Source organism: Pinus tabuliformis, chromosome 4_1 (assembly GCF_031772625.1).
Source record: "Pinus tabuliformis cultivar Carrire ecotype Pingquan chromosome 4_1, CPIR1, whole genome shotgun sequence".
NCBI lineage: Eukaryota > Viridiplantae > Streptophyta > Pinopsida > Pinales > Pinaceae > Pinus > Pinus tabuliformis.
Genome location: NC_142303.1, coordinates 278591808 through 278601595, shown reverse-complemented (window position 1 = coordinate 278601595; position 9788 = coordinate 278591808).

The window sequence follows — 9788 nt, the reverse complement described above, 5'->3', positions numbered from 1 at the left end:
ATTGAGAGATAGTATTCTCCTTGTCTAACTAAATAGGTTCAAGAAGAACTTCTTGGGGCCTCCATCATATACCTTTCTACTAGTTATCTCCCCAAGAGAAATATTGAACCCTCCTACTTTGAAAATTCTTGTGATTTACTCTCATGTTTTTTTACTAACATTGAACATAATTATGTTTTGGATAACATTTTGTGTTCATGTTTTTTAGTAGAACACAAGATGGATGTTGACCAGTTAACTCAAGGACAAGAAATAAAAATACAATATTGACAATTAAAATCAAACATGATTATCCTAATAGAATAAATTTTTCCCTTCAAAAAAGTTATTACTTTAGAGAGGAATTTCATTTTATTTCATCTTCCACTTAGTATTCTTTGTGCCCTGATATGTTTGATGGTCAAATGATCATTTTATAGCCTTTGGAAATTCATTTTTCATGCCAAAAGTCTAATAAAGTGCAAGATGGAAATTAGTTTCATATAGGGCATGAAACAAATGAAACCTCCTCCCATAAATCTTTTAGTTTTAATCCTTCTCAACCTTCTACATGGGAAGATGGAATTGTTGTAGCAAACATATTTCAAATAATTTCTTCCATCATTCAATTGCATGTATTATTAGTGGAGAGTCTTGTTTTCCAAGTAATCAATTAGTTGAGATTGAAAGCTTTGATGAAACGAACGATGATGGAAAATGAGGAACTTTTTTTCTTCGATTTGTCGTTATATCATGCCTTCATTATTTTTCCTTGACCTCTAGAACTAATGATACCATCAAGATTGTCCCACAATTTATTATTTATAAATCATTTTTAAATAATTCTCATCGCATATGCCAATCATTTTTTAATTCCCTTCAATATTTTCATAGTTGTTATTTTGAACTTTATGATAGAAATACAATTTTATTCCTTCACTTTTGTCCTTTTATAATAATGCAGTTATGAGGTACCATGTCAATTTCAAACTAAATATGAACTATCATCAAAACACATTCAAGGAATATTCTCCTTACCCTTCCTCTCTCTTAGTTACTAATTGTCTTTGTCGCAACAATATTGACTAAAATATTTTCTTTCCCAATCCTACCTTAACCTTCTTAGTTGATTTTCAATTGGCAGTATATTAGGATTTGGTTTTGAAATGTTTGATGCAAATGATATTTTCCAAAAAAAAATGTTAAACAAGAATAATTGAAGAAAAAATAAAATAAAATTGGAATTTTGGTTATAAGATGTTCAACTAATTAGGCCTTTTCTATTAAAAATAAACAAAAGAAATCTAAAGAGAAACTAAACAAAATTGAAAATAAATTCTAAGCTAACTACATAGGTATGGCATCAATCATCAATTTATAAGAACCTTTTCAGTTTGATTATACCTTAAAAGATCTAAAAAGAACAAGACTGATGTGATATATGAAGTTTCCAATCATCCAAAGTTGTCTCAATTGCATATTTGATTATTAACATTCATTGTCTTCTTGGTTTGCTATTTCTAACACTAGTTTATCATGTTACTTTGATAAAAGTGTGGGTTTAAATTGTTAAGTGATCTAACATTAATATATAAGATAATGGGGTGATTATATCTTAATTGTAATACTTTGAGATCTGATTTTATTCTTGGAAAGTGTTCCCGAAGAGTTAAAGCTCATTGCATATGTGTGTTACTTATCAATTTCCTAGTGGATTAGGATTGATGTGAACTTAAATATTGTTTGTTTTTTGCTTATTTAATTTATATTTTAAATGAGACTTAAGGGTAAATATTCAAGATGGTTTAGATTCACCTTTGAGAGGGAGATAAATCTTATAGCTTCAAAATTTAAATTATGGAAAATTGTATATGTGGACAATTGATAATTGATATTAGATAGTTGATCTCTTTCTCTACTATCAATTATCAACTATTAACATATACAAACTACCATTATTCAAAAGTTTGAAGCTATAAAGTTCATCCTTTTCTATTTCTAACTATCTAGAAACACCAAGATATGTCATATTATTCACTTAATATAATCTTTTGAGGCCTTCTTATGATATATATCTACATAAGGATCTTGTTTTGGGCATATCATATCCCTATTTAGAGTTGGAACCTAAATCCACTCAAGGATCTCATATTTAAAAGTTTCACTATAGCCTTCCTCTAAATATTTGGCAGTACCAAAATAATTTGTTTTTTACCTTACTAATTAATTCAATCTTGTTATGAATGCAAAAGAATATCATGTAACTATCCACTTTAATCCATGCATAAACAAACATCATGCAATCATGCATGAAATGGTATTTGATGCAACTAAGGTAAGAAAATAATAGTAACAACCATGCATGAAGAGGAGATAGGCATATGAGGAGCTAAATATGTCTAGAAACTCTATTGAAAGAATGAATTCTTCACCTCCACAAGCATAAGACCTCACTAAACAAATTGCTACAACAAACTAGAAACAACTCCAATTTCAAAATAGGGAAATTCAACACAACAATTGTAATGTATAAGTGTGATATTGACATTCTTTCATCGATCAATATTGTTTATTTTTCTAGATCGTGCATATGAAACTAAACCAAAATAAATCCCCAAGGGTTAGGTCAATTGGTCGAGTCCTCATTGTTAAAGCACCTTTTCTATAGAGGTCGCGAATTCAATTCTCCCAACACCCTCAGGGTTAGGCTCCATGATTGAGCTAGTAGGAAGTGATCCCTTCAGGTGGATTTGCATGATACAATATTTAGTGGACGTAACGGTCAACGATCTCTATGGTATGTGAACCACATAGAAAAAAAAATAATTGTGGGGTTCCTAATGTCAAATGGTAGGTAAAAAACATGTACAATAACCTATTACTTAAAACATGTATAAACAAATTTTACTTAAAAAATGGACCTATTAGATATATGGGAAACTAAACATATATAGGTTTAAACAATGAGAAAAAATGCAGCAACCAAAATGATGTGTATAGTATGTATATGAGGCATTTCTTGATAGATGCCAAGCACACCCACAACCACAAATCCACTATGCATAAAAAATTAGTTCATGAACCACTTCTCAATTCTATTGAACATACACTATATATCAAGACTCAATGAGTGCTTGAGTACTTTAGAAAATTTGTGCATGCCTGCCATGTAATCAATTTATCTATACACAATAACCAAAGAACTTGTGTGAATCTCCATCAATTGAAAACCTATCATATTCTTCTAACTTTTCACCATTCAAGATCAAGTGATCAAATTTATGCTTGAAAATGAAGTACAGAAACTTTTTGAAACTAGCACCAAATCGAAGTGCCCATCATTATGAATCCAATGAAATTTGTTTCACCTCAATCCGACATCGAATGCTCAAGTTTTTGTCCATTGACCGTTTTCCTAAACAAGCAAAAAAAATGGAAATTGGGCATTTTGACTATGTTTTTTGGGTTTTTATCGGCCAGTGGTAGGCTTCCAGTTGTCTTCACCACATTGGTAAATGTTTTATGTGTCTTTATTGGTGGGTTCGTGTTGAATGGGTGGAAGCCACGTGGGCCAGTGGTTGGAAGCCACATAGCCTCCTAAGGTTGGTCTAAAATTTTATGTTTATGAACCAAGAAACCCCCACAGGGATCAAACACAAGATCTCCCACTCAGCAGTCAAGAGCCTTACCAATAGGTTGCATGTTGGTTCTTGTATATCATAGTTCACAACACATATAAAAGGTCTATGTAGCGCGCATTTGGGGGAAGGGGCCATGGCTAATCCCTAGCCCCCAACCACTCCCCACAACACAGAACTGTGGCGGAGGGAGCCAAGGGCTCAGGGCTTAGCCCCAGCCCCAAGACACGGTCATCACCCATAGTACATAAAACCATGGCAGGAGCGAAATGGAGTTGGAAGTTAGAGGGGGTGGAGTATAGGGCCTAACCGCCAGTCATATGCGAGCATATAACCCTCAGCAGAAGGGAAGGCACCAAGGAAGGGGGCGCTAAGTTTAAGGCACTAGATTATGGTTTTATTGTCAAACATGACCACAATGCGGCGTATTTGAGCCCTAGTTAAAAAGCACCAAGGATGGGGACTAGTCCCAGGGCATATGCAACCTGATGTGACCCGGTGCATAGAGGAAAAGAGCTCTGACGAGTAGGGTAGGTGTTAAGGCCCAACTCATGGCCCTGTGGCACCAGAAAACCACTTTCTCGACTTCTAAGGGGCTTAACTGGTGGGGGCAGGCATTAAGGCCTAGCCCTCAACCCCATGCACCCATATGGCCTTGATTTTTTATCTCAAGGCATTAGAGAACGAATTAATGGTCCAACAAAATGCACCTGCAAAGGGCAAAATTGCCACTCCGTTAGCGATTTTTAGGGAAGATTTGTAGGATAGTTAGCTAGAAAGTCAAATTTGTAGGATGGTTAACACTCAAGTTCATGAGAGAGCTTGGAAGCTCATAACTTTTGGATTTTTTATCCAAATTGAGCTCAGAAAGAGGCTTCTTAGGGGTTTTTAGATGTTATGAATCCATTCATAACCTCTAGATTCTTTTTTGACCACATCTTCAGAGTCTTTTTTCAGGCTTGAGACTAAATGTGTATGGATCAGTTAGGGTTTGGAAGAAGTTCTGGGAGGTATTTGGGCATGGCGAAGACTTTGTAGGAGTATTCTCACTTCCACAAGGCTACTGCAGTAGGTATAACTAGCAGGGTTTAACTTCTCTTAACATGAAGTTTTTATTGTGTGCTTCAATGTGGAATTGAAGGGTTCACGTGGTGTTTTTAGCTCATTTCAGTTGAAGTATGTCATATTTGTGGGAGATGTTTTGAGTTGTTGTTGTTGTGAGATTTCTTTGTAGGAGAACATTACCTTGTAGGGGTAATAGCCACATATTTACCTGCAGCAAATGTTTATGTACTTCATTGATATTGAATATATGAGTGGTCTAGTCATGTTGATAGGCCCGAAGATGTAGCCCAGGAGGGGTGAACTCCATCAACAAACCTTTGTCTTTCTCTTCTTTATGCCTTCATGGATTATGTGTGTTATGTTCATTATGTTAAGTTACATATGAATATTGATTCATGATTTGAAGATTCATTGTAAAACATGTTGTTTCAAGACCCATTTTTAGTCTTGCAAAGCATAAACATGATCCTAAGTTTTTGTTTTATTTGAATGTAGAAAAGAGGAAGAAATCACCTAATCCAATTTCAGATCTATTCAAGCAGGAGTACTTGAGAAAAGTCATGCATCCATGCCATGTAATACATTATCTATACAAAAATAACCAAAGAACTGGTGCGAATCTACATAAACCAACAAGGTATCATATGCTTCTAGCTCTTCACCATCCAAGCAAACAATGACCTCATTTATCATATCAATGCAAAAGATGGAATTTTAAAAAAGGCTTCTTCATTAATTAAACCTTCCACAAGACTGCTCTCCACTTACAACTACTATAACCAAGGACAAAATAAAATATTGAATATCCTCACTAGTGCATTATGCAATTATGGCTTCAAGTCCAAACTTATTTTTGAGCATCCTATCATTAAACCATCTTAACAAAAGTCTAAGTATAGTGATCCATAGCATACATTCTATGCATGCATATGTATATAGTAAAGGAGTTGCAAATCATACCACTTGAAATCATTCCAAACATGTATATGTACTCATACATTTGGTGTAGGAATAAAACCCAAATAAATGTGCACAAAACCTTTTACTAGTCTAGGACACAAATGAATATTAAAAATCCAGTGTATTCATGTATCTCATCAAACAATCATGGTAATTAATATATGTACTCAAACAATAGCATTTTGTAGAGATACCACTCAAACCTTATATGCATGCAACTTTTGGGCATGCGTGTTCAAGACTCGACCATGCACATAACATCCTACCATTTTTGGGCACACATATATTTGTGAACCCAACAAGAAAATCTATGCACAGATCTCAATATTAATAATCAATTACTTCAATTTCAAATCCTATAACCCAAGCAAGATCATCACCCACCCATCAACAAGAAGCATTTACCAATATAGATTTTAAGTTTTTCTTCAACCTTCAAATCATAACAAGAGTGTTATCAAAGACTTGAATGCTAGGCAATTTAAAAAAACACTAAAATATTTTAGCCACAAATCTTACCTATATTTAACCACCATAATTAAAATGAGAAGAGTTTTAGCAATGTATAAAATACCATCATAAAGAACCAACAAGTTGAAAATATATGTGCGAGTACAAAAGTGAGGATATATCATATGCAAGTCAAGAATACAAACCTTACCTTGATATACAATAGGTTGGAATGAACAGTGATGGCCTTAACTATACGTAGGATCATTACCATGCAAAAAGAATAATGTTGTTTTATATGGGTTAAACCATAACCAAAGAGCCTACTTGATGTGCAGTGCTTATGTCTAAAGAAATTCTAGAGGTGGGTGCATCTTCCATCACCTAGTAGAGAGCATCAACAATTTCCTAGGTCCCAAAACTTCCTCAAGAAAGGAAACCACTAAAATATGGAGACTTGGATTATTTATTGGACCTTGGCCCTCACTCCTCACTTGTGAGCTAAGGGAAGAGTGTTAAAATCAAGGATAAAAGTAGAATCCTTTATTCAAAATCCTAATGAGAAGAGTGTACCTTAGTTTAACCTCAAAAGCATGGAGAAATTCCCACCTAAAGAGCATGACCTTAACCTAGTGGTGGAAGAAATAGCTTAAACAAAGGTCAATATCAACCAAGATTTAGAGCAAGTTCATATGTGAATGGAGGTCAAATCTCCAACTTTAGATTTGAATGGAGGGTTGTGACCACTTCACATTAAAACATCTAACCAATAGCATCTACTTCAAGTATTATGTGATGTGATGCAAGGTGGGTCGAGTGCTTTGCTTCTATGCATTTCATTGTTAAACCAATTTATAAAAGGAAACCACTATATGAATATTTTCCAAGTGCATGAACTATGCCAAAAGTAATTTCAAAGTATGTAAATCAACTGCCAACTATTTGAATTCCATATGAAACATGTCCCAAAACTTAACATGTAATTACAAAGTATGTAATTAGCATTAATGATAGTTATGCTTGTTTTCATATACAAGACTAAGATTATAGGTCTTGACCTTAGATCTCAATGAGTGTAAATATTGTAATATCCTATGACTTGAACACTTTAAATATTACAATATAACTCTAAAATAAACACTCGCACGCCTTTACACATGCATGCACACTAACGCTTGTTTGCATATATATCATAATCAAAAGGAAAGGACCAAACATCACCACAACCAAAGGAAAATTGACCATCATCCATGACACCCATATCATATGCATACTACTGCTTTCATGTGTTTGTTTTTACATATGACCTATAGCATTATAAACAAACATCACAGTTGTGTATTGATAGAAGAAGAAAGCCATAATACGATCATCAACACTAAATAATTTAAGCATCATCACTATTTAAAAATAGATATAAATGAAAACATGAGAATAACATTATAGTAGATAAAATTGTAATGATCTCATCATCTTCATTACTCAAAGTGCACACTAGGAGACATGATCTATAGTAGCTTTGTGAAGGCAAGAAATTCAAGAAATGAGGATGGGTGTACTTAAAATTTTGGATTAGGAAAATGTACATATTTTGTTACCATTTCTATGTTGACCAAAAAATGGGTCAACTATTTGAAACCTTTAATATATCCCAGGCAAGGATAAATAAAGATATGAATGTATTTTTAGTTAACTTGACTAAATTTTTATCATGTAAAAATGAGCCATATATGTGGCCATGTTAATAATAATGTGTAATGATTTCCTATTTTCTTAAGATTATTATTTTTAAATCAATTAAAACTAAATTAGTATAATTATAAAATAAAAGTAATAGAAATTATAATGGTCTTTAAAAAAAATAACAATACTAATTATAAATTAGTTGGAATAAATTATAAAATAATATGAAATAAATTTATTTAAAATAAAAAGTCAAAAATAACTTTTGAATATATTATTTTGTATTTCTTAGCGTTCCTAGTTATTAATTATTCTTTTGAACGTTGGATATTGATCATTGCATCTATGAGATATTTATTAGTAGTCTGTTGATATTGTTCCTCATCCTGGTCCTGATGATGAACCTAGATTAAGGTTCGAATGCTTCGACCAATAATTCTCCATGTGATTTTCCGGAAAATCTTAATCATTATATCATGAATCACAGAAGCATCCAATCTGAGATAGTTAACTGTTATTATATATTTTAGAGTAAAAAATGTGCTTTGCCATTCCATAGCTATAGTTAAATGAATTTTCATGAACACTAATATTCCCACAATGTCAAACACTAATGATATAGATGATGAAGATCGTAAACAATTATTTGATTTTAGGAAACAATTTTTGGATTTGCATTCAAGATAATATATGTGACTAATATAAATATTGTATCTTCTTTTCCATATTTTTATAATAAGTTAATATACATGAAAGAAAATTTAATCATTGAATATTTAAGAAGTGAATAATTTTTTATTTTCATGAAAATCTTCATAATTCTATTTACTTACAATTATGAGAGGATTAAGTATTGGGGGTTTTCGCAGTGCATTATATTAGATTTAATTTTTTGGGATTCAACTACGTTAAGTAAGTCATTCATCTATGACCATTTACATGAGAGGTAGTCGTAACTGACTAATTTCTCATGATTTTTGAATACTCCACTTAGCACTCATTGCATCGGGTGATGCTCACAAGGGTGAAGAAGTGGGATTGAAACAAGTGAAATGAATCACATAGTGTCAATCATCACTTCCCAGGTTTGAACCCAGTAACCAGGACTTCCCAGAAGGTCACCCATCCTAAATCACCTCTGGCTCAAGTGTGCTTAACTGTGGAGTTTTCCCCACAGTGAAGCCCACTTAGCTTGCTACCCCATTTGCAAAACCTTAACAAGTATTGTGCCTCATGAACCATTCATGTAGAGTTCTCTTCACTTTTTTGAATTAAGTATTGGCGTATTTTGCAATGCATTATATTAGATATCATTTTTTGGGATTCAAATGATTAGGTAAGTCATTCATCTATGATCAATTCCAAGACAGGTACTCGTAACTCACTAATTTCACATGATTTTTGAATATTAGATATTATTTTTTGGGATTCAACTGCATTAAGTAATTCATTCATCTATGACCATTTCCATGAGAGGTAGTCGTAACTGACTAATTTCTCATGATTTTTGAATAGTCCACTTAGCACTCATTGCATTGGGTGATGCTCACGGAGGTGAAAAAGTGGGATTGAAACTAGTGAAATGAATCACATAGCGTCAATCATCACTTCCGGGGCTTGCACCCAGTAACCAGGACTTCCCGGGAGGTCACCCATCCCAAATCGCCTCTGGCTCAAGAGTGCTTAACTGTGGAGTTTTCCCCACAGTCAAGCCCACTTAGCTTGCTACCCCATTCGCAAAACCTTAACAAGTATTGTGTCTCATGAACCATTCAAGTAGAGTTCCCTTCACTCTTTTGAATTAAGTATTGGGGGTTTTCGCAGTGCATTATATTAGATATCATTTTTTGGGATTCAACTATGTTAAGTCATTCATCTATGACCATTTCCATGAGAGGTAGTCATAACTGACTAATTTCTCATGATTTTTGAATAGTCCACTTAGCACTCATTGCATCGGGTGATGCTCACAGGGATGAAGAAGTGGGATTGAAACTAGTGAAATGAATCACA